The sequence below is a fragment of the Pseudophryne corroboree genome, chromosome 7 (genome assembly GCF_028390025.1).
Source record: "Pseudophryne corroboree isolate aPseCor3 chromosome 7, aPseCor3.hap2, whole genome shotgun sequence".
NCBI lineage: Eukaryota > Metazoa > Chordata > Amphibia > Anura > Myobatrachidae > Pseudophryne > Pseudophryne corroboree.
The window spans coordinates 385,313,835-385,340,664 of record NC_086450.1 but is presented as its reverse complement, the minus strand read 5'-3'; the positions used below and the strand labels follow the sequence as shown (position 1 = coordinate 385,340,664).

The window sequence follows — 26,830 nt, the reverse complement described above, 5'->3', positions numbered from 1 at the left end:
CCAGAGCATATTATTGCAAGAGCAAACCACACAGGAATGCCAGACCTACATTGTATGTATGTGTTGTGTGTATGTATGTATGTATGTATATATATATATATATATATATATATATATACACATGCACGAAAAAAAATCCTCACAAATCCTGCGTTTGCCCCTGAAAATCCCTTCTAAGCATGAATCAAAATCGAATTTGATTTCAAAACTGAATGCAAAATCGATTGTTAGTAAATGTGGGCTTTTAGAAGATTTAGAAAATAAAATAGAATAGATTTCAGTCGATTTTTAGATTCATAAACATGATCTCAATATCAAACTTTAGTAAATATACCCCCTGGAGGCAACATTAAGCACTCTTTTCAATGGGGTTCCATTTACGCATGCAAGGTGCTCCTAGCCAATAGTGTAAAGCAACTAATAATAATAGGCAATCAGGAAAAGTTAAATTCATACATTAAGATAAAAAAGCTGTAGAGATGAATTTGTGCCTATTTAAACAAATCTCCTTTATTACAAATTAGTGGCAAGCAGTGTCGGACTGGGGCATGAAGGGCCCACCGGGGGAATGCAGTGATAGGGGCCCATACTTAAGGGTGTGGTCAGCCTACAAAGGGGGTGTGGCCAACCCCCACAGAGGCTTGAAATACACAATAGACTTGTGTGGTGTAATGCAACATATCTACCATGTATAATACAAGTGCACAGTCTGGAACCTGATCCCTAGAGGAAGGAGTGGGCCCCCAGGAAGTGGGGCCCACCGGTGGTTTCCCCTGTGGGCCAGTCCAACCCTGGTGGCAAGGCATCACATTGTCTAGAGTTGTACTCCTTTGCTGAATTCAATACTTGTGTCATCTCCTTACTTTACCATGCTGCGCAATATATTAATCCTACTACTGCTAATGGCTGTACAGAAGGGGAAGTCAGCAACGCCTTTACCTGAATTTTATTATTGAACACTGAGGGCAGAGAAAGTTGTGACAGGCGCCACAACCATCTATCAAGTGTATAATTTTGTGCACAACTAAACAAGTGTATACAGTACATTGAATGCAAATGGTGCAATGGCATAGAACGAGACATTGTGCTGCATTGGAGTAAATTGATTATTTGCCATTACTATGATAATTTTATTATTATTATTATTATTATTAATAACAATATAACTATAAGGGGGCGAATTCACAGTTGGACTAATTTGCAACTGCACAGCACAGAATAAAATGTGGTTATTGGCCCGTATGCAGAATTGTACGTGTCTATGTGACTACACCGCCACGTATCCATACTCTTGGTTGTCACTATCAGGACGCACTTGCATCAGCCGTATCCATGGTGCAAACAATGCATCTGAAATCAGCAATTCAGCATTGCCCACAGATCTGCCGACACACCCAACACACCCTCACTAAAATTAACCTCTATGCAAACATCACATTAACACCCAGTTTTGTGCATTCACCTGCAGGTGGAGTTACGACCGTAATGCTTACAGTTCAAAATCACATGTGAATGAGTATTCCCAGAGTATGCGTATTGAGAAATAAAAAACCGGTTCCACAAAACCGACTTCGGTCAAACTCTAACCCTAACTTAGCAAATTGTGAGGCTAAAATGCTTCTGAGAGCTCCGATCGCAGTAGCCAGCCCAAAGCGGAACCTACCCTGGCCCTAGGCAGGCTTGAATTCCCCTTGGCATTGCAAATGCCTTAGGCATCTGGCTAACTTGCCTATGCCTAAATGACCAGGAAAACGGCAGCTGCTCCATTTTTTCAGTTTATTTTCTGCTGCTCTGCAGCGCCAGCCGATGCAAGACACTGGTGAGGTACAGATATTAGAGATATACCAATGCAACCTAATCTTTATCTTTTATCATCAATGGAATTCTTCATTTTATTGACCTTAACACTCTACATACACGTAACTTTATTTTGTTTACAACTTTGGACCTTATTCAGCATCAGTTGGAGTAATTTACCAAAACTGCAACTGCTAGCACTCGCATGCTGAGAGCCGCCCAGCACAGGGCAAGGTTGCCCTGCATGCTAATTGCCGGCCAGCGATGCGATCGCATCACGGACCCAGAAAATAAGGGTAGCCCCCTGCATACGCAGCCAGGCTGTGTACGCAGGCACAGCACGGCCATATTTCTCTTCGCAGCCGTGTGTGATATCACGCAGCCGCCATGAAAATGTCCCCCCGGACCCTCCCACGTCTTTGGCACCATGCTCCCGCAACCCTGCATCTAATGCCTCTGCCTGTCGATCAGGCAGAGGCGTTCACATCACTGCAATGCGATCTCATTGCCCGGCCTGCGCACACGCAGAACAGACCCTGCTCGTGCGCACTGACCCAAAAGTCGGCCAAATGCGATCACATCGCTGATGCGATGCTAGCTGAATAAAGCCCTTTGTACTGTAAATTGCAAGCTGGCAAAAGTATTGTGGCTCACCAGGCCACCATCAGGCCCACTTGTCAACTTAGTTTTATGCAAATCAAATTCTCTAATAACTGCTCCCCATTACGCGCCGTACGCGTCTGCCTGTATATGGCGCTCTCTGTGAATATCTTCCGAGATGCAAAGGAACTGTCGAGGGAGTAGTTTAGCAGCGATTCACTGGGTCAGTGTATTAGAACAGACTCTAGTCTATCAGCCAGATGGTGACTTGAGGAAAAAAAAAATTGACACACCATTTCAAACTGATTTCACGCAAACTCTCCAGAGAGGAGCCAGTGGGACTCTGACAATCAGATCTGTTGTGAATAAATATTACAAAATTGCCAATTACAGCAGGGATGTTTAAAATGTTTGGCTGATTTAGAAGCCGACCATCTTCTTCTTCTTTTTTTTTCAGTCTTTCAGCTTCCTGATGGGTGATTCAGCTCCGCTTAGTGATCACTTTCACTTTTGCTCTATCTCTCCTTATTGTGACTTGTCAGCCAGCCTTGCTTGTGTTTGATTCATATATTAGCCAGTCCTCTGAAGCTGTACTTTTTGATGATGAAAAAGACGTGAGGGTTTTCAAGTGCTGGATTCCTGGAGAGCAAGAGGAAATATTGTTGAGTTGATTGAAAACAAAAAGCTTGATATATTTATTTTTAAATGATAGTCCTACAGTATATGGGGTATGCAGAAAGGCATGGTTAATAAGGGTAGGTTTTTGTGGTATCATTATTTTTATTATATTTTGTAATAAAATGATTTATTTATAGAGTATCTGAATACTCTGCAGCATGGTAGCAGGGTAAACTGATAAATGAAGGGAAGAATGGATAAAGTACTGCTTGCTGAAAGTTGCATACGCTACAAACAAAATCCAACGTGTAGGATATTTATAATGTCAGCAACCGTATAATGATGACATTAGTCTGTCGTGTCAGCTAATATCAGAATGAGATACTTCTTACGGGGTTTTGTAGGAAGGTGGTAGCCTCAGGCAAATTGCTAGAGGGACAGCTGTGAGTGGTAAGGCTGGGGGAGATTGGCAGCAAATGCAGGACTGTAAGAGGTGCAGTCTAGGCTATGCACAGACTACGGAAAAGGCAGATCCAGTTTAAACAGTAGGGGGCACACAAGTAATCTGCTTCAGAATACTCTCCCAGGCACAAGGTTACGATTACTGCTACTAAAGTGCAAACTTTTCCAGGAGAGTAAGCCGGTCTCCCGTATCGCATCCACTTCCCCAGTAAAGTGGGGTTTGATGGTGCAATTCACAATGAATCACATCGTTGTGAGACATTCCACAGCTGTACAATGCAGCATATCATGTCACTGAACAGCATGGGCAGGGCCCAATTGCTTTATTCACCATGCCTTGCCCCCTGGCACCTACCAGTGCTATAAGCAAGGGCACCAGGGGCTTCTTGGAAGGGCACGGGTCTTCCCTCCCCCCTTCCAGCCTGTCAGCTGGCAGTATCCTGATGGGCCCATGGAGGCTGCTGGATTGAGCAGTTAGGGGGTAGAGTGATAGCCCCCCCTTTCCAGGTCACCTTAAACAGCTATTTATTTTATTTTTAAAGGGGGAGTGACCACAACTCTGTGATTAGGCCACACCCCCTGCTTTACCGGGGCTCAGGAAAGCTCTCTACAGCCCTGGCTATTTGAACATATATACGAATTATCACACTGACAAGAAGGCTTGCCTACTATTTTATGGGTTTGAGGGCTGCTATTCTGAAATAACATTGTAACGCTGTTGAAACACAGGTGACAGCACTAAACCTCAGCCAGTCTCACGCCGGACTTGCAGATTTTGGGCTGCAAATAAAATTCTGTGAGTTTAAAACTACTGTAAGTGCTGCATATGGCTGTACATACAGTGCGAGCCGCCTTGTTTCTAATTGATTCGACTTGCTATTATCTGACTTAGGGGATTACATATGTACAGGCCTGGTGAATGGAGGGGTCAAAGGGGACACCCTTGCCGGGCCCCAAGGAACAGGGGGGCCCGAGCATCTGAGGCACAACACATGGGTCTGCAGCACTTAAAAATGCTGTGCGCTCCGGACCCCACACAAATGAATTAAGAGACAATTGCAATCAAAAATGCCCCCCACCTTACCCGTCACTTGGTATGATCTGGTCCTGTGTTGCCTGTGTCGCAGCGTCACTATGCATGATGCTGCCCCAACCCGTCCCTGCCGCCGCCAACTCTGAGGAGCTGTGCAGCGGTACAGCACTGCCAGTCACACTGTCAGCCTGTCTCAGACAGCAGACAGCCGTAGCCTCACCACTGTGCTGTCCCTACGTCTCTGGGGCCAAGTCCAACACTTCCCCTGCACCTAATTGCTGATCCCAAGCCAGGGGCGTTTTGGTGTGGTCCTGTGCTCTCGCATACCCTCCAACCGTACCTTTTTAGCAGGTACAGTACCTTTTCTCTGACGTCCTAAGTGGATGCTGGGACTCCGTAAGGACCATGGGGAATAACGGCTCCGCAGGAGACTGGGCACAACTAAAGAAAGCTTTAGGACTACCTGGTGTGCACTGGCTCCTCCCTCTATGACCCTCCTCCAGACCTCAGTTAGAATCTTGTGCCCGGCTGAGCTGGATGCACAGTTGCACACTAGGGGCTCTCCTGAGCTCCTAGAAAAAGAAAGTTTATTTTAGTTTTTTATTTTCAGTGAGATCTGCTGGCAACAGACTCACTGCTACGAGGGACTAAGGGGAGAAGAAGCGAACCTACCTGCTTGCAGCTAGCTTGGGCTTCTTAGGCTACTGGACACCATTAGCTCCAGAGGGATCGAACACAGGGCCCGACCTCGATCGTCCGGTCCCGGAGCCGCGCCGCCGTCCCCCTTACAGAGCCAGAAGCAAGAAGACGGTCCTGGAAATCGGCGGCAGAAGACTCCGGTCTTCATTAAGGTAGCGCACAGCACTGCAGCTGTGCGCCATTGCTCCCTGTGCACACCACATACTCCGGTCACTGATGGGTGCAGGGCGCTGGGGGGGGGGGCGCCCTGAGCAGCAATTAGAGTACCTTAAAAGTGGCATATCACACATAATATAGCCTAATAAGCTATATATGTGTAAAATACCCCTGCCACATCATGATTATAAGAGCGGGAGAAGTCCGCCGAAAAAGGGGCGGGGCTATCTCCCTCAGCACACTGGCGCCATTTTCTCTTCACAGTGCAGCTGGAAGACAGCTCCCCAGGCTCTCCCCTGTAGTTTTCAGGCTCAAAGGGTTAAAAAGAGAGGGGGGGCACTAAATTTAGGCGCAAATCTGTGTATTATAGCAGCTATAAGGGAAAAATCACTGTGGGTAGTGTGAATCCCTGCATTATATAGCGCTCTGGTGTGTGCTGGCATACTCTCTCTCTGTCTCCCCAAAGGACTTTGTGGGGTCCTGTCCTCAGTCAGAGCATTCCCTGTGTGTGTGCGGTGTGTCGGTACGGCTGTGTCGACATGGTTGATGAGGAGGCTTATGTGGAGGCGGAGCAGATGCCGATAAATGTGATGTCGCCCCCTGTGGGGCCGACACCAGAGTGGATGGATAGGTGGAAGGTATTAACCGACAGTGTCAACTCCTTACATAAAAGGCTGGATGACGTAACAGCTGTGGGACAGCCGGCTTCTCAGCCCGCGCCTGCCCAAGCGTCTCAAAGGCCATCAGGGGCTCAAAAACGCCCGCAACCTCAGATGGCAGACACAGATGTCGACACGGAGTCTGACTCCAGTGTCGCGAGGTTGAGACATATACAAAATCCACTAGGAACATCCGTTGCATGATCTCGGCAATGAAAAATGTGTTACACATTTCTGACATTAACCCGGGTACCACAAAAAAAGGGGTTTTATGTTTGGGGAGAAAAAGCAGCCAGTGTTTTGTTCCCCCATCAGATGCGTGAATGAAGTGTGTGTAGAAGCGTGGGTTCCCCCGATAAGAAACTGGTAATTTCTAAAAAGTTACTGATGGCGTACCCTTTCCCGCCAGAGGATAGGTCACGTTGGGAGATATCCCCTAGGGTGGATAAGGCGCTCACACGTTTGTCAAAAAAGGTGGCACTGCCGTCTTAGGATACGGCCACTTTGAAGGAGCCTGCTGATAAAAAGCAGGAGGCTATCCTGAAGTCTGTATATACACACTCAGGTACTATACTGAGACCTGCAATTGCCTCAGCATGGATAGTGCTGCTGCAGCATGGTCTATTACCCTGTCAGGACAGGGATACTATTTTGCTAACCATAGAGCATATTAAAGACGTCGTCTTATATATGAGGGATGCACAGAGGAATATTTGCCGGCTGGCATCCAGAATTAATGCAATGTCCATTCTGCCAGGAGGGTATTAGGGACCCGGCAGTGGACAGGCGATGCTGACTTTAGAAGGCACATGAAGATTCTGCCTTATAAGGGTGAGGAATTGTTTGGGGATGGTCTCTGGGACCTCGTATCCACAACAACAGCTGGGAAAGAAAAAAACTTTACCTCAAGTTTCCTCACAGCTTAAGAAAGCACCGTATTATAAGATACAGTCCTTTCGGCTTCAGAAAAGCAAGCTGGTCAAAGGCGCTTCCTTTCTGCACGGAGACAAGGGAAGAGGGAAAAAGCTGCACCAGACAGCCAGTTCCCAGGATCAAAAATCTTCCCCCGCTTCCTCTGAGTCCACCGCATGATGCTGGGGCTCCACAGGTGGAGCCAGGTGTGGTGGGGGCGCATCTCGGGAACTTCAGCGACCAGTGGGCTCGCTCACAGGTGGATCCCTGGGTTCTGCAAGTAGTATCACAGGGATACAAGCTGGAGTTCGAGGCGACTCCCCCTCGCCGTTACCTCAAATCAGCCTTGCCTGCTGCCCTCGAGGGGAGGTAGTACTGGCCGCAATTCACAAGCTGTACTTCCAGCAGGTGATAATCAAGGTACCCCTCCTTCAACAAGGCCGGGGTTACTATTCCACAATGTTTGTGGTACCGAAACCAGACGGTTCGGTGAGACCCATTCTAAAATTGAAATCATTGAACACTTATATACGAAGGTTCAAGTTCAAAATGGAATCGCTCAGGGCGGTTATTGCAAGCCTGGACGAAGGGGATTACATGGTATCACTGGACATCAAGGATGCTTACCTGCATGTCCCCATTTACCCTCCTCACCAGGAGTACCTCAAAATTGTGGTACAGGACTGTCATTACCAATTCCAGACGTTGCCGTTGGTCTGTCCCCGGCACCGAGGGTATTTACCAAGGTAATGGCCGAAATGATGATACTCCTTCGAAAAAAGGGAGTTATAATTGTCCCGTACTTGGACGATCTCCTTATAAAGGCGAGGTCCAGGGAGCAGTTGTTCGTCGGAGTAGCACTATCTCGGGAAGTGCTACAACAGCACGGCTGCTTTCTGAATAGTCCAAAGTCGCAGCTGGTTCCTACGACGCGTCTACTGTTCCTGGGTATGGTTCTGGACACAGAACAGGAAAAAGGGTTTCTCCCAGAGGAGAAGGCCAAGGAGTTGTCATCTCTAGTCAGAAACCTCCTAATACAAATACAGGTGTCGGTGCATCAATGCACGCAAGTCCTGGGAAAGATGGTAGCTTCTTACGAAGAAATTCCATTCGGCAGGTTCCATGCAAGGATCTTCCAGTGGGATCTGTTGGACAAGTGGTCCGGGTCGCATCTTCTGATGCATCGGCTGATAACCCTGTCTCCAAGGGCCAGGGTGTCGCTGTTGTGGTGGCTGCAGAGTGCTCATCTTCTAGAGGGCCGCAAATTCGGCATACAGGACTGGGTCCTGGTGACCACGGAGGCCAGCCTTCGAGGCTGGGGGGCAGTCACACAGGGAAGAAACTTCCAAGGACTATGGTCAAGTCAGGAGACTTCCCTACACATAAATATTCTGGGACTAAGGGCCATTCACAATGCCCTAAGTCAGGCTAGACCCCTGCTTCAACACCAGCCGGTGCTGATCCAGTCAGACAACATCACGGTGGTCGCCCATGTAAACCAGCAGGGCGGCACAAGAAGCAGGATGGCGATGGCAGAAGCCACAAGGATTCTCCGATGGGCGGAAAATCATGTGTTAGCACTGTCAGCAGTGTTCATTCCCGGAGTGGACAACTGGGAAGCAGACTTTCTCAGCAGACACGACCTCCACCCGGGAGAGTGGGGACTTCATCCAGAAGTCTTCCAAATGATTGTACACCGGTGGGAAAGGCCACAGGTGGACATGATGGCGTCTCGCCTCAACAAAAAGCTAAAAAGATATTGCGCCAGGTCAAGGGACCCTCAGGCGATAGCTGTGGACGCTCTGGTAACACCGTGGGTGTACCGGTCGGTGTATGTGTTCCCTCCTCTGCCTCTCATACCCAAGGTACTGAGACTAATAAGAAGGAGAGGAGTAAGAACTATACTCATTGTTCCGGATTAGCCAAGAAGAGCTTGGTACCCAGAACTTCAAGAAATGATCTCAGAGGACCCATGGCCTCTGCCGCTCAGACAGGACCTGCTGCAGCAGGGGCCCTGTCTGTTCCAAGACTTACCGCGGCTGCGTTTGACGGCATGGCGGTTGAACGCCGGATCCTGATGGAAAAGGGCATTCCGGTTGAAGTCATTCCTACGCTGATAAAAGCTAGGAAGGATGTGACAGCAAAACATTATCACCGCATATGGCGAAAATATGTTGCTTGGTGTGAGGCTATGAAGGCCCCAACAGAAGAATTTCAGCTGGGTCGATTTCTGCAATTCCTACAGTCAGGAGTGACTATGGGCCTACAATTGGGATCCATTAAAGTCCAGATTTCGGCCCTGTCTATTTTCTTTCAAAAAGAACTGGCTTCACTGCCTGAAGTTCAGACGTTTGTTAAGGGAGTGCTGCATATTCGGCCCCCTTTTGTGCCTCCAGTGGCACCTTGGGATCTCAACGTGGTGTTGGATTTCCTAAAGTCACATTGGTTTGAGCCACTTAAAACCGTGGAATTAAAATATCTCACGTGGAAAGTGGTCATGCTGTTGGCCTTGGCTTCGGCCAGGCGTGTGGCAGAATTGGCGGCTTTGTCATGTAAAAGCCTTTATCTGATTTTCCATATGGATAGGGCAGAATTGAGGACTCGTCCCCAGTTTCTCCCTAAGGTGGTATCAGCCTTTCATTTGAACCAACCTATCGTGGTGCCTGCGGCTACTAAAGACTTGGAAGCTTCCAAGTTGTTGGACGTAGTCAGGGCCCTGAAAAATTATGTTTCCAGGACAGCTAGTTTCAGGAAAACTGACTCGTTGTTTATCCTGTATGCACCCAACAAGCTGGGTGCTCCTGCTTCAAAGCAGACTATTGCTCACTGGATCTGTAGTACGATTCAGCTTGCACATTCTGCGGCTGGACTGCCGCATCCTAAATCAGTGAAAGCCCATTCCACGAGGAAGGTGGGCTCTTCTTGGGCGGCTGCCCGAGGGGTCTCGGCTCTACAACTTTGCCGAGCAGCTACTTGGTCGGGGTCAAACACATTTGCTAAATTCTACAAGTTTGACACCCTGGCTGAGGAGGACCTAGAGTTTGCCCATTCGGTGCTGCAGAGTCATCCGCACTCTCCCGCCCGTTTGGGAGCTTTGGTATAATCCCCATGGTCCTTACGGAGTCCCAGCATCCACTTAGGACGTCAGAGAAAATAAGATTTTACTCACCGGTAAATCTATTTCTCGTAGTCCGTAGTGGATGCTGGGCGCCCATCCCAAGTGCGGATTGTCTGCAATACTTGTATATAGTTATTGTTTAACTAAAGGGTTATTGTTGAGCCATCTGTTGAGAGGCTCAGTTATTGTTCATACTGTTAACTGGGTATTGTATCACGAGTTATACGGTGTGATTGGTGTGGCTGGTATGAGTCTTACCCGGGATTCAAAATCCTTCCTTATTGTGTCAGCTCTTCCGGGCACAGTATCCTAACTGAGGTCTGGAGGAGGGTCATAGAGGGAGGAGCCAGTGCACACCAGGTAGTCCTAAAGCTTTCTTTAGTTGTGCCCAGTCTCCTGCGGAGCCGCTATTCCCCATGGTCCTTACGAAGTCCCAGCATCCACTACGGACTACGAGAAATAGATTTACCGGTGAGTAAAATCTTTTTTTTTAATGGTCTGTACCGATTTTAAGCTCTCCAAACTTCCATTGAAAGTATAGGAAAAGGCCCTTTACCCGTGGCTATGCCCCCTTTTCTAATTTGTACCGATTTTTATGTGTAAACTGTTTGAGGGTATGCACTCTTTGCCTGGACGGCTGATGGTGCCTTCAGGGCTGGCTGCATGATAAGGAATTTTTGTTGTTTTAAGGGGCGTGGCCATGGGTCCGTGATTAGGCCACACCCCCTGCCTGTCTGTACTCTACCTGCCTAGTCTACTCCTGCGGAATCCTTTGGGCCTGGGCTTTCTACCACCCTCCTCCGCTGCTTGAATACAGTTAATAGAAGCTGCACACCACCTACCTGTTAGGTTCCTGGTGCTCAGAACAAGGGAGATGTTATGAAGTGAGTCCAGAGCACCAGGACGTAATACTGGATTTGGTGAAATGGAACGGGAATAGCCCCTGGCACCCTACCTCCGTTGTTTTACCCGTGTTGTCAATTCACGCTTGCAGGACTATGGTTTCTTGGGCCCATGGCAGCCGCGTTTGAAGGGCGGATTAGGTCTGCCCAACTCCGATGCCCCCTCAGGTCTTAAAGAGAGACAAAGCGTGAACTGAGACAGGGTAATAACAAGGGGCCCTCTAACTGAAACAACCAAAGCCAGGGGCTACTAACTAGCCTAAAACTAAATGTATGTGCGGCTTGCCGCCAAAGGAAAAGAACAACAAAGGAAATGCTGACCACACGCCGACACAATACTTTTGTGTACCGGCGGTGACAGCATAAGCAGAACCCTCTGCAAAACACCAGTGACAGATACAACCAAGGAATACAGCGGCCTAGGCCGACGGACGCGGCAAAGCCGCTACTCATGGAACCGGTACAAATACTGGCAAACGGACAGGAACCCCCAATGCTGCCGACACAGACTCTCAGAACTGGAGGACAGGCAGAATCCCAAACGACAGACCGGTGGACACCAAGAAGCTAGAAACTCGACCAGGCACAGGCAAAGCCACAGGACTTCAGGACAGGAATGCTTCACGGCAGGACACGGGAACTGACACAGGAATCGACACAGGAAGCAGCTAGTCAGACACTGCTAGACAGGAGCTCAGGAATTGGCAGGAACAAGCTCAGAACTCAAACACTCTGGAAGACTGGAAACCTAGAAATATCACCAGCGTCTGTGAATTGCACTCAGCCAGCATATAACAGAGAGGCCTAATTAATTATGTCATGCAGCTGCCCTGTTGCATGACTCCAAACTGACAAGATGCAATTAGCAGCCAGGTGAGGCTGAACACATGGGAACAAGCTGCAATTACACAGACCCACCACCGGCAGCTAACAAGAGTATTCTTAAACAGAGCAACGGGAAATCCTGGCCTGCAAGACAACTTATAAACGTAAAATAGGAATGAACCACTACCTGTGGTTCATAACAGTATCCTCCCCTTAAGGGTGAGATCCGAGCACCCCATGACACCCACGGGGAACATAAACAGAAGTATAACATAAAATACATAACCAAAATGCAAAATGGAAATGGGCCACAGCCGTGGCTCATAACACTACCTTGATGCCACAGTCAGTAGCAGCCACCATCCCCACCCCCTTCTTGATGCTGCCGTCAGAAATCCCCATGGCCATTGACAGCTGACCTCCCTGCGATCCCCCCTCAGTTACATTGCACCCTCAGGCAACTTCCAGTACATGTGTGTAGCTCCACCTCCACCCCCACCCAGGCACAAACTTTTTATGAGGTTTACCCGGCAGAGCCCGCAGGTAAGCTATACAGTATTTTCCCTGCAGCTCCCTGACCCCAGCTTGCAGTATGCATTCTATCTCCCACCTACCACTCCAGTGGCCAGTCCCCAAACCTCCAACCCCATAGCCTGCAGCCACCTCCTGTAGTCAGTGTACCCCCCTATAGCCAGCCTCCATTCCCCCTCCCCATAGTGTACGGTACCCCCCTATAGCCAGCCTTTATACCCCCTCCCCATAGTGTGCTCCCCTGTAGCCAGCCTCTATACTCCCTCCCCATAGTGTGCTCCCCAGTAGCCAGCCTCCATACCCCCTCCCTATAGTGTACCCCCTATAGCCAGCCTCTATACACCCTCCCCATAATGTGCTCCCCTGTAGCCAGCCTCCATGCCCCCTCCCTATAGTGTACCCCCCTATAGCCAGCCTTTATACCCCTTCCCTATAGTGTGCTCCCCTGTAGCCAGCCTCCATGCCCCCTCCCTATAGTGTACCCCCCATAGCCAGCCTCTGTACCCCCTCCCCATAGTGTGCTCCCTGTAGCCAGCCTCTATAACCCCTCCCCATAGTGTGCTCCCCTGTAGCCAGCCTCCATGCCCCCTCCCCATAGTGTGCTCCCCTGTAGCCAGCCTCCATGCCCACTCCCCATAGTGTGCTCCCCAGTAGCCAGCCTCCATGCCCCCTCCCCATAGTGTGCTCCCTGTAGCCAGCCTCTATACCCCCTCCCCATAGTGTGCTCCCCCATAGCCAGCCTCCATGCCCCCTCCCCATAGTGTGCTCCCCTGTAGCCAGCCTCCATGCCCACTCCCCATAGTGTGCTCCCCAGTAGCCAGCCTCCATGCCCCCTCCCCATAGTGTGCTCCCTGTAGCCAGTCTCTATACCCCCTCCCCATAGTGTGCTCCCCCATAGCCAGCCTCCATGCCCCCTCCTCATAGTGTGCTCCCCTGTAGCCAGCCTCCATGCTCCCTCCCCATAGTGTGCTCCCTGTAGACAGCCTCCGGGAGGGGGGGGGGGGGGGCAGTAGGGTATCAGTCAGAGGATGTATATAATATGTAATATTTATTTATTTACATGCAGGAGGTTGGGGGTTTAATACGAAATGGAGTCACTCATAAAAGTGCATTTATTCTTCTTATGTTTCAGGACAGACGCCGCTGGGGGACGTGACCTGATGATACCACTGGAAGTCCGACGGGGTTGTCAGCCGGCATGTCTCAGTGAATGTCTGACGGCGGGAGATCCCAGCTGCACTGTATCAGGAAATTATGGCTTTGTATTTGTATCTACAGATTATACTTTTTATCATTGTAACCTATCCCTGGCGACTGGTACAGTCCCGAAACGTAGGAGGTTTTATATATATATATATATATATATATATATATATAATTATTATTATTATTATTATTATTATTATTTCTATCGAGGGGGGGAGTTGAGGGGGTGGGGGCCCCCTGAGATGTCAGTGTATGAGGCCCCAAGATTTCTGTTGCCGTCCCTGCATATGTACATACATACGCCAGAGTGTCAGCAGCAGGGTGAGCACTCAGAGTCCCCTTGTGGGGACACTGCACCCATTTTAAATTCTTACATTTCCGGAGTTCCGAGTCAGTGCTGCAGCCACGGCAAAAAAAAAATCACAGGGAAAATGTCCACCACACATGCGCAGTAGTGTTTAGTTGCCGGAACATGTCAGATGCCATGTCTCCTTAGACCTGCGCATGGGCAGTAGACTCTGACATAATAGTCTGTAGAAAGTAGTGATGAGCGGGTTCGGTTCCTCGGAATCCGAACCCCCCCGAACTTCAGCCTTTTTACACGGATCCGAGGCAGACTCGGATCTTCCCGCCTTGCTCGGCTAACCCGAGCGCGCCCGAACGTCATCATCCCGCTGTCGGATTCTCGCGAGGCTCGTATTCTATCGCGAGACTCGGATTCTATATAAGGAGCCGCGCGTCACCGCCATTTTCACACGTGCATTGAGATTCATAGGGAGAGGACGTGGCTGGCGTCCTCTCCATTTAGATTAGAAGAGAGAGAGTGAGAGTGAGACAATTGATTTACTGGAGCTTAGGAGTACTCAGAGAGTGCAGAGTTTACTAGTGACTGACCAGTGACCACCAGTGCAGTTTTTTTATTATATTATTATTTAATATAATCCGTTCTCTGCCTGAAAAAAAACGATACACAGTGACACAGTAACAGTATACCATATCTGTGCTCAGCCTCAGTGTGCTGCATCATCTATGTATATCTGACTGTGCTGAGTGCTCAGTGCTCACACAGCTTAATTGTGGGGGAGACTGGGGAGCAGTAGCAGGAGTACATATTATTTAACAGTGCACACTTTTGCTGCCAGAGTGCCACTGCCAGTGTGACTGACCAGTGACCACTGTCTGACCACCAGTATATTGTGATTGTCTGCCTGAAAAAGTTAAACACTCGTCGTGTGGTGTTTTTATTCTATAAACGCATTCTGCTGACAGTGTCCAGCAGGTCCGTCATTAATTATATAATATATACCTGTCCGGCTGCAGTAGTGATATATATATATATATTTTATATCATTATCATCCAGTCTATATTAGCAGCAGACGCAGTACGGTAGTCCACGGCTGTAGCTACCTCTGTGTCGGCAGTCGCTCGTCCATCCATAATTGTATACCAAATACCTGTGGTGTTTTTTTTTTTCTATCTACTTGATACTGCTAGTAGCTTACTTTAGGAGTCTGCAGTGCTGCTGACAGTGTCCAGCAGGTCCGTCATTATATAATATATACCTGTCCGGCTGCAGTAGTGATATATATATATATTTTTTATATCATTATCATCCAGTCTATATTAGCAGCAGACGCAGTACGGTAGTCCACGGCTGTAGCTACCTCTGTGTCGGCAGTCGCTCGTCCATCCATAATTGTATACCACCTACCTGTGGTGTTTTTTTTTTTTCTATCTTCTTGATACTACTAGTAGCTTACTTTAGGAGTCTGCAGTGCTGCTAACAGTGTCCAGCAGGTCCGTCATTATATAATATATACCTGTCCGGCTGCAGTAGTGATATATATATATTTTTTATATCATTATCATCCAGTCTATATTAGCAGCAGACGCAGTACGGTAGTCCACGGCTGTAGCTACCTCTGTGTCGGCAGTCGCTCGTCCATCCATAAGTATACTAGTATCCATCCATCTCCATTGTTTACCTGAGGTGCCTTTTAGTTGTGCCTATTAAAATATGGAGAACAAAAATGTTGAGGTTCCAAAAATAGGGAAAGATCAAGATCGACTTCCACCTCGTGCTGAAGCTGCTGCCACTAGTCATGGCCGAGATGATGAAATGCCAGCAACGTCGTCTGCCAAGGCCGATGCCCAATGTCATAGTACAGAGCATGTAAAATCCAAAACACCAAATATCAGTAAAAAAAGGACTCAAAAATCTAAAATAAAATTGTCAGAGGAGAAGCGTAAACTTGCCAATAAGCCATTTACAACACGGAGTGGCAAGGAACGGCTGAGGCCCTGGCCTATGTTCATGGCTAGTGGTTCAGCTTCACATGAGGATGGAAGCACTCAGCCTCTCGCTAGAAAAATGAAAAGACTCAAGCAGGCAAAAGCACAGCAAAGAACTGTGCGTTCTTCGAAATCACAAATCTACAAGGAGAGTCCAATTGTGTCGTTTGCGATGCCTGACCTTCCCAACACTGGACGTGAAGAGCATGCGCCTTCCACCATTTGCACGCCCCCTGCAAGTGCTGGAAGGAGCACCCGCAGTCCAGTTCCTGATAGTCAGATTGAAGATGTCAGTGTTGAAGTACACCAGGATGAGGAGGATATGGGTGTTGCTGGCGCTGGGGAGGAAATTGACCAGGAGGATTCTAATGGTGAGGTGGTTTGTTTAAGTCAGGCACCCGGGGAGACACCTGTTGTCCGTGGGAGGAATAGGGCCATTGACATGCCTGGTGAAAATACCAAAAAATTCAGCTCTTCGGTGTGGAAGTATTTCAACAGAAATGCGGACAACATTTGTCAAGCCGTGTGTTGCCTTTGTCAAGCTGTAATAAGTAGGGGTAAGGACGTTAACCACCTCGGAACATCCTCCCTTATACGTCACCTGCAGCGCATTCATCATAAGTCAGTGACAAGTTCAAAAACTTTGGGCGACAGCGGAAGCAGTCCACTGACCAGTAAATCCCTTCCTCTTGTAACCAAGCTCACGCAAACCACCCCACCAACTCCCTCAGTGTCAATTTCCTCCTTCCCCAGGAATGCCAATAGTCCTGCAGGCCATGTCACTGCCACTGGCAATTCTGATGAGTCCTCTCCTGCCTGGGATTCCTCCGATGCATCCTTGTGTGTAACGCCTACTGCTGCTGGTGCTGCTGTTGTTGCTGCTGGGAGTCGATGGTCATCCCAGAGGGGAAGTCGTACTCGTAAGACCACTTTTACTACTTCCACCAAGCAATTGACTGTCCAACAGTCCTTTGCGAGGAAGATGAAATATCACAGCAGTCATCCTGCTGCAAAGCGGATAACTGAGGCCTTGGCATCCTGGGCGGTGAGAAACGTGGTTCCGGTATCCATCATTACTGCAGAGGCAACTAGAGACTTGTTGGAGGTACTGTGTCCCCGGTACCAAATACCATCTTTGTTCCATTTCTCTAGGCAGGCGATACCGAAAATGTACACAGACCTCAGAAAAAGACTCACCAGTGTCCTAAAAAATGCAGTTGTACCCAATGTCCACTTAACCACGGACATGTGGACAAGTGGAGCAGGGCAGGCTCAGGACTATATGACTGTGACAGCCCACTGGGTAGATGTATGGACTCCCGCCGCAAGAACAGCAGCGGCGGCACCAGTAGCAGCATCTCGCAAACGCCAACTCTTTCCTAGGCAGGCTACGCTTTGTATCACCGCTTTCCAGAATACGCACACAGCTAATAACCTCTTACGGCAACTGAGGAAGATCATCGCAGAATGGCTTACCCCAATTGGACTCTCCTGTGGATTTGTGGCATCGGACAACGCCAGCAATATTGTGTGTGCATTAAATATGGGCAAATTCCAGCACGTCCCATGTTTTGCACATACCTTGAATTTGGTGGTGCAGAATTATTTAAAAAACGAGAGGGGCGTGCAAGAGATGCTGTCGGTGGCCAGAAGAATTGCGGGACACTTTCGGCGTACAGGCACCACGTACAGAAGACTGGAGCACCACCAAAAACGCCTGAACCTGCCCTGCCATCATCTGAAGCAAGAAGTGGTAACGAGGTGGAATTCAACCCTCTATATGCTTCAGAGGTTGGAGGAGCAGCAAAAGGCCATTCAAGCCTATACAACTGAGCACGATATAGGAGGTGGAATGCACCTGTCTCAAGCGCAGTGGAGAATGATTTCAACGTTGTGCAAGGTTCTGCAACCTTTTGAACTTGCCACACGTGAAGTCAGTTCAGACACTGCCAGCCTGAGTCAGGTCATTCCCCTCATCAGGCTTTTGCAGAAGAAGCTGGAGACATTGAAGGAGGAGCTAACACAGAGCGATTCCGCTAGGCATGTGGGACTTGTGGATGGAGCCCTTAATTCGCTTAACAAGGATTCACGGGTGGTCAATCTGTTGAAATCAGAGCACTACATTTTGTCCACCGTGCTCGATCCTAGATTTAAAACCTACCTTGGATCTCTTTTTCCGGCAGACACAAGTCTGCTGGGGTTCAAAGAACTGCTGGTGACAAAATTGTCAAGTCAAGCGGAACGCGACCTGTCAACATCTCCTCCTTCACATTCTCCCGCAACTGTGGGTGCGAGGAAAAGGCTCAGAATTCCGAGCCCACCCGCTGGCGGTGATGCAGGGCAGTCTGGAGCGACTGCTGATGCTGACATCTGGTCCGGACTGAAGGACCTGACAACGATTACGGACATGTCGTCTACTGTCACTGCATATGATTCTCTCCCCATTGAAAGAATGGTGGAGGATTATATGAGTGACCGCATCCAAGTAGGCACGTCAGACAGTCCGTACTTATACTGGCAGGAAAAAGAGGCAATTTGGAGGCCCTTGCACAAACTGGCTTTATTCTACCTAAGTTGCCCTCCCACAAGTGTGTACTCCGAAAGAGTGTTTAGTGCCGCCGCTCACCTTGTCAGCAATCGGCGTACGAGGCTACATCCAGAAAATGTGGAGAAGATGATGTTCATTAAAATGAATTATAATCCAGAGGCGGAACTACCGGCAGTGCAGGCAGTGCACTGCACTGGGGCCCGCCTCTGTCCAGGGGCCCAAGCATGTAATGAGTCAAACTGACTCATTACATGCCGCTGTGCGCTGCGGGCAACCGCTGCCCGCAGCGCACAGCCGCCCGGCGAAGAGAGGAGAGGAGAGGAGCAGCGGTACAACAGACGGGGGAAGGAGGAGGAGGGAGGCTGAGAAGGGAGCCGCAGCAGCGCTTTGTTACTGGTGGAGGCGCTGCTGCTGCTGCCCCTCTGCTTCCCTATAGGCTGTCTTCCGAGAATAGCCTATAGGGAAGCAGAGGGGCAGCAGCAGCAGCGCCTCCACCAGTAACACAGCGCTGCTGCGGCTCCCTCCTCAGCCTCCCTCCTCCTCCTTCTCTCCAGCCCGGGAATCGTCTCTGACGCTGCACCGAGGAGCCTGAGCCAGCGGAGAGGGTAAGTATAATTCTTCTTTCTTTCTTTCTCTCTTTCTTTCTTTCTTTCTTTCTTTCTTTCTTTCCTTCTTTCTTGTGCCTGCCTGCCGCAATGTGTAAAAATGGGGGACTACCTGCCGCACTGTGTAAAAATGGGGGACTACCTGCCACAATGTGTAAAAATGGGGGACTACCTGCCGCACTGTGTAAAAATGGGGGACTACCTGCTGCACTGTGTAAAAATGGGGGACTACCTGCCACAATGTGTAAAAAGGGGGGCATACCTGCCGCAATGTGTAAAAAGGGGGACTACCTGCAGCAATGTGTAAAAAGGGGGGACTGCCTGCAGCAATGTGTAAAAAGGGGGGCATACCTGCCGCAATGTGTAAAAAGGGGGGACTGCCTGCAGCAATGTGTAAAAAGGGGGGACTGCCTGCAGCAATGTGTAAAAAGGGGGGATTGCCTGCCGCAATGTGTAAAAAGGGGGGACTGCCTGCCGCAATGTGTAAAAAGGGGGGACTGCCTGCCGCAATGTGTAAAAAGGGGGAATCAGCCTGCCGCAATGTGTAAAAATGGGGGACTGCCTGCCGCTATGTGTAAAAAGGGGTAATCTGCCCGACGCAATGTGTAAAAAGGGGAATCTGCCTGCCGTAATGTGTAAAAAAGGGGGACTGCCTGACGCTATGTGTAAAACGGGGACTGCCTGACGCTATGTGTAAAAATGGGGAATCTGCCTGCTGCTATGTGTAAAAATGGGGAATCTGCCTGCCGTAATGTGTAAAAATGGGGACGCTGTCTGCCGTAATGTGTAACAAGGGCACGCTGTCTGCCGTAATGTGTAACAAGGGCACGCGGTCTGCCGTAATGTGTAACAAGGGCACGCTGTCTGCCGTAATGTGTAAAAAGGGCACGCTGTCTGCCGCTATGTGTAACAAGGGCACGCTGTCTGCTGTAATGTGTAAAAAGGGCACGCTGTCTGCCGTAATGTGTAACAAGGGCACGCGGTCTGCCGTTATGTGTAAAAAGGGCACGCTGTCTGCTGTAATGTGTAAAAAGAGGAATCTGTTCGCTGTAAGGTGTAAAAGGGTCTCTACCTGGTGTAGTGGTGCTACTGTGCGGCGTAATTTGAATAATGGAGACTACTGTGTTGGTATTATTTTGTGGCCACACCCCTTCCCCACGAAGCCACGCCACTATGTATTTTGGGGTGGACTTGGATGGGGGGGGGGGGGGGGGCCCAAAGCATTTTGTCGCACCTGGGCCCACCGCTTGCTTGTTCCGCCACTGTTATAATCAATTCCTCCGTGGAGACATTGACCAGCAGCAATTGCCTCCACAAAGTACACAGGGAGCTGAGATGGTGGATTCCAGTGGGGACGAATTGATAATCTGTGAGGAGGGGGATGTACACGGTGATATATCGGAGGATGATGATGAGGTGGACATCTTGCCTCTGTAGAGCCAGTTTGTGCAAGGAGAGATTAATTGCTTCTTTTTTGGTGGGGGTCCAAACCAACCCGTCATTTCAGTCACAGTCGTGTGGCAGACCCTGTCACTGAAATGATGGGTTGGTTAAAGTGTGCATGTCCTGTTTATACAACATAAGGGTGGGTGGGAGGGCCCAAGGACAATTCCATCTTGCACCTCTTTTTTCTTTCATTTTTCTTTGCGTCATGTGCTGTTTGGGGGGTGTTTTTTGGAAGGGCCATCCTGCGTGACACTGCAGTGCCACTCCTAGATGGGCCAGGTGTTTGTGTCGGCCACTAGGGTCGCTTAGCTTACTCACACAGCTACCTCATTGCGCCTCTTTTTTTCTTTGCGTCATGTGCTGTTTGGGGAGTGTTTTTTGGAAGGGCCATCCTGCGTGACACTGCAGTGCCACTCCTAGATGGGCCAGGTGTTTGTGTCGGCCACTAGGGTCGCTTAGCTTACTCACACAGCTACCTCATTGCGCCTCTTTTTTTCTTTGCGTCATGTGCTGTTTGGGGAGTGTTTTTTGGAAGGGCCATCCTGCGTGACACTGCAGTGCCACTCCTAGATGGGCCAGGTGTTTGTGTCGGCCACTTGGGTCGCTTAGCTTAGCCATCCAGCGACCTCGGTGCAAATTTTAGGACTAAAAATAATATTGTGAGGTGTGAGGTGTTCAGAATAGACTGAAAATGAGTGGAAATTATGGTTATTGAGGTTAATAATACTCTGGGATCAAAATGAACCCCAAATTCTATGATTTAAGCTGTTTTTTAGGGTTTTTTGAAAAAAACACCCGAATCCAAAACACACCCGAATCCGACAAAAAAAATTCGGTGAGGTTTTGCCAAAACGCGTTCGAACCCAAAACACGGCCGCGGAACCGAACCCAAAACCAAAAGACAAAACCCAAAAAATTTCCGGTGCTCATCACTAGTAGAAAGGAGGGGACCCATATGGAGCCCACACATGGGCCCCTCCTCTGTTAATCCACCACTGGGCCAAACTGGTAAATGACAAAAAGAAGAAGTTTCTGTGTCATAAGTATTTGCTTTATATTATCCTAATCATCCGAGTCCTGTGTAAAAGTGTTTGGGAGGCACCGATCGTGGTGCCTCCCTGTCAGATAGGGAAAGGTATGGGGAGCGGGGGGTGGGCGCGGGCGGGGCCTAGCAATGGGCATTAAAACCCCATTGAAAAATCATGGGAAAGCGGCACCATTAGTGGTGCCGCTTTCACACAGGGACGTGCTTTCAACCCATGAAAGCACGCCCCTGTCAGTGAGGCCACAGTGATTGGCCAGCGGATCCGTCACTGGATCCGATGTCAATCACTGTTGTGGGCGCGGCGGAGGTGCGGATGTCAGCGGAGGTGCTGGCAGCTTGGGTGCGGGCGGCGTGGGTGCGGCGGTGCGGGCGGCGTGTGTGCGGGCGGCGGTGCAGAGTTTGTGCAGCGGAGCGGTAACCCATTTCAAAAATGGCGCCTCCGCGTCATTTTTTAAATTGAAGATGACCGCCACGAGCCAATCACGGCTCGCCGCATCATCGCTCCACCTCCTCTGGCTGACTTATATAAGTCAGCGCGAGGGAGAGGCTGTCAGTCCGACGGCGGAGGAGGAGCGGAGAAGAGCTCCTGAAGGTTGAAGACGCCGGAAGTCCTGGATGGGCGGCGGCTATGCAAAAGAGCTTAGCAGCCGCCGCCCACCAGGTGAAGACGCTGGAAGCCCTGAGGAAGGCGGCGGCCATGCAAAAGAGCTTTAAGGCCGCCACCTCCCAGGTGAAGACGTCAGAGGAAGACGCTGGAAGCCCTGGGGAGGTGGCGCCCCCCCAGGTGAAGACGCCTGAAGCCCTGGGGAAGCGGCGGCCATGCAGAAGAGCTTAAAGGCCGCCGCCCCCAGGTGAAGACCCTATGCAATAAAACTTATTTTTTAAGACTGTGTGGTGTTTTTATTTTAATATTTTCTTTACAGGTGGGCAACAGGTGCCAGCAGGCCATTTATGTCCGGGCATGCTGGCACTTGTGGTTCTCCAAGTGCCAGAATGCTGGGGCAGGCTTGCTGGGACCTGTAGGCCACCTGTAAAGAACAATATTACTATTCTTTACAGGTGGACTACTGGTGCCAGCGGGCCCATTATGTCCGGGCATGCTGGCACTTGTGATTCTCCAAGTGCCAGCATGCTGGGGCAGGAATGCTGGGATCTGTAGGCCACCTGTAAAGAACAATTTTAACAATGAACTCCGCACCCACCGCCACCAGGGGTGCGGGGCATAGCACTGGGCTATCAGCCCAGTGCTGGTTATTGCTCGGGAGGGGGACCCCGTGTTTATTTTTTGGGGTCCCCACTTCCGAGGAATTCCAGCCCTGGGCTGACTAGTTTTGGGGGGGGGGGGTAGATTAATGCTATGGCAGGGGGACCCCATACCGAGTGTCTCCTCTACTGTGGCATTACCCCCCCCCCCCCGGGCTGGTTCTGCCTGGTGCTGGTTTTACAAATAAAGGGGGGGGGGGGGGGGCTACGCTTTTTTTCTTCTTCCCCTCTATGAGGGGGGGGGGGGGGATGTTAGCTGCTTGTGCCTCCCCAGCCACTGACCTCACCGCAAGCCACTGAAATGACCACCACAAATAGCAAACGCTTTTGTAAATACCCATGGATGAAGTAATATGAAAAGGTTCAATATCTTCTGCATTTCATTCACTGGGAATGAGCACTGTGCGAAACTAATGCTGAAAAACAAAAATAACAAAACAAAAAAACAGTCAGGTCAAAATATATTTTTAAAAAGTAACTTTTGTCCTATAAAATTATGTTTTGAACAGTAAATTCTTGTGATTTGGTTTGCTGAATATCTAAATACTGGCTTAATATCACAAATCATGAATACTTGTTCATCTCTATTATGCATATGGCTGCGTCTAAGGGACTGGAACTCTGCATCAATCCCAGAAAGCCCTGCACAACGGAATTCTATGGCCTCAGTTTGTCATTGTGAACTATGGAATAAGCTACCAGTCAGATGCTACAATGCACGATGTATGTTTATCCAGTTACAAGAAAAGTCACACAATTGACATTCATAACAAAGACCAAATAACAGCCTTGTTAGCTCCTGAGAATCTATTGCTACCGACCTTCTCACCTTGTGACATGGCTTTCCCAAATATTTCCTTTTCTTTATCAGTAGACCATGCATGACAAGATAACCTCTGACCTTAGGATACCCTCTAGGACCATTACTAAAACAAGGGGTATGTCCTAGAAACTACTAAGAAACTACCCATACACATTGAAATAATATTTTGATGTTTTCTAATCAACACTGAACTACACTGTCTTAACTTTTTCTTGAACAGAAGAAAGTAGTTGTTCATTTCCTTCTGCCATATTTCTTCAAATGTCTGCAGATGACTTTGTGGAGCTGCAGTGTGTGCAAAGTATTATATCTACTTGTGCCTGCTTTGATTTAGCTTATGTTTTAATCTTTATGTTTTAATTTAGCTTATGTTTTAATTTGGGTCATTTATATTTCTGTGTGCTAATAAAACATCCAAATCCGGCACGCCTGTATAAATGACGGATGACAACTGTGTGCCAGTGCTATAAATCACAATGGGGCAGATTTATTAAGCCTGGGGAAGTGATAAAGTGGAAGGTGATAACGCACCAACCAGTCAGCTTCTAATTGTAATTTTTCAAACCCAGCCTGTGATATGGCAGTTAGGAGCTGATTGGCTGGTGCGTTATCACCTTCCACGTTATCACTTCACAAGGCTTAATAAATCTGCCCCAATGTCCCCAAATGGCGTGAGAAGTTTCAAACCACTGCATGGCACTACAGGATTTTGCAAACGATTGTATTCGAAGTCAAGTTAAATGGACATTAACGTTTCTGTGAATGTGTGTGCGCACGCGCGCACGCACGCACACACACACACACACACACACACACACACACACACACACACACACACACACACTATATATATACTGTGTGCTTCACAAATAATCACCATATGAAAAAGTGTACATTGCATCTGGGTTAAAATGTTCTATTATTCTGAACTAAGGGCCTAATTCAGAGTTGATCGCAGCAGCAAATTTGTTAGCAGTTGGGCAAAACCATGGGGGTCATTCTGAACCGATCGCACGCTGCACTTCTTCGCAGCGGTGCGATTGGGTAAGAACTGCGCATGCGCGGCGTGTGCATTGTGCACGCATGGCCTTGCCCGGGCAACGACGCAGGGAATGAGGAAAGCGGTCGCAGCAGCGACCGCAAGAAGATTGACAGGAGGAAGACGTGTCAGGGCGTCAACTGACCGTTTTTCAGGAGTGGTCCAGCGAACGAAGGCTTATCCAGGCGTTTTGAGGGTGGATGTCTGACATCAAATCCGGGACCTGCATCGCTGGATCCGTCGCAAATGGTAAGTAGGTATAGGGCTGGTCTTGTTTTACGTGAAACTTTTTTAGCATAGCAGGGCTGCACAAGCGTTCGCAGCCCTGCTATGCTAAAATACACTCACCCATAGGCGGCGTCAGGTTGATCGCATGAGCAGCAAAAAGTTGCTACCTGCGATCAACTTGGAATGACCCCCCATGTGCACTGCAGGGGGGAGGAGGGCAGATATAACGTGCAGAGAGAGTTATAGGCCCTACACACTGGCCGATTTTTTGAAAGATATGAACGATCTCGTTCATAAATGAACGAGAACTCGTTCATATCTTTCAGTGTGGAGACTTAAACGATGAACGATGCGCGTCCCCGCGCTCGTTCATCGCTGGTCTCCCGTCGGCTGTGCATGCAGGCCAATATGGACGATCTCGTCCATATTTGCCTGCACTTCAATGCAGCCGCGTGACGGGGGGAGTGAAGAAACTTCACTCCCCCCGTCACTGCCCCCCCGCCGCCGGGTCGCTCGTCGGCCGTATCCGCCGTCGGGCAGCTCGGCGGCGGGTCGGCCAGTGAGTAGGGCCCCTTAGATTTGGGTGGGGTGTGTTCAAACTGAAATCTAAATTGCAGTGTAAAAATAAAGCAGCCAGTATTTATCCTGCACAGAAACAAAATAACCCACCCAAATCTAACTCTATCTGTACATGTTACATCTGCCCCCTCTACAGTGCACATGCTAACAAATTTGCTGCTACGATCAACTCTGAATTATCCTCACAGTCCAAGATATACTTAATTCAAATCGTCTGCAACTTCTTCACAAAATGCCCAAATCCTTGTGGGTTTAAACACTCTGATCTTGAACAAATCAAACAGGGGTGCTTCATAGTGCAGTAATAGAGATAATTTTTATTATAAAAGAATAAAACCAATTATGTGTAACAAAAGGAAAGCTCTGCCAGCTTACAGATCAATTATGATCAACTTTGATGCAGAAAAAAATGCCAATATCACTTGCATTGAACTAAATTGCAGAATATGTTACTTTAGCACAAGAAAAGTTGAATCTTCAAGCAAGAAACTGTATTACCTATTCTTTTAAAGCCTTGATCGCTGGGTCTGTAAAGTGATGAATAGGACATGGTAAAAGCTAGTCTTCCTTACGTACTCACCTTTTCATGCCCTGCCATAATCCTGTACATATCCACTTTAGTGCTGCACAAATTCCGACAGCTTGACAGACAGTACACAGGAAGCCTCACACATTATACTGTGCTGGTCATCATTTAATCTGCCACTTGCTGCACACATTGTTCTGTCAGTGAGCAACACAATATGTGACTCATCATCTCTCGTTTTTCTCAGGATGTTTCTAGGACTCATCCCCGTAAGTACAAAAATACCAATATTAAGTAAACTATTTGTCTTGTTAGAATAATGTAATAATACAGTATGGAGCAGTGAGGTTGCTGGAGGTCCTTTGTACTCTGCAGTGCTGGAGCAGACCTGCCCCCTTAACACATGACATCATGGCGATGGGGTAGGCCCCCAGCACCAGGAAGTACGGCTCTGCAGGAAGGACCAGAGCTGTCCAGAGCAGGGTGGCTGTACAAGCTGCAGAATGCATGTCCGGAGCATCCCAAGAATGCTCTGGGCAGTTCAGCAGCAACAATACCGACTGCAAGATGCCATCACAGACACCCTACAAGCCAAATGCAGGTGCTATGGTACAGTGACCATGCTGTCCCCAGGGTCTTGCATCCTTAATGATGGCACCGTTCACCCCTCGCCCCCCCCCACCCCCCCCAGGTACCCAGTGCATCTCTAAGCCATCCATGACCTTCCTGCACTTCCTCTGTGGAAGTGAGCCCCAACATGGCCTCAGAGGTGTGTCTACCGGGATGTTGAAGGCTCTTGCTGTGAAGCAAATGACTGAAGGCGGTAAACTAAATTTCTCTAATGTCCTTGAGGATGCTGGGACTCCGTAAGGACCATGGGGAATAGACGGGCTCCGCAGGAGATAGGGCACTTTAAG

At 48.9% G+C, this 26,830-nt stretch overlaps 1 long non-coding RNA gene across 1 annotated transcript; it reads right to left on the bottom strand.

Annotated features, from left to right (window-relative positions):
- Positions 1–1,106: 1,106 nt before the first annotated feature.
- Positions 1,107–26,324, bottom strand: LOC134943760 (uncharacterized). The gene is made up of 2 exons (XR_010181729.1): positions 25,968–26,324; positions 1,107–3,036 (listed from the first exon to the last, which is right to left on the bottom strand). It is a non-coding gene; the product is annotated as an uncharacterized LOC134943760 (long non-coding RNA).
- Between the last annotated feature and the right edge of the window lie 506 nt (positions 26,325–26,830).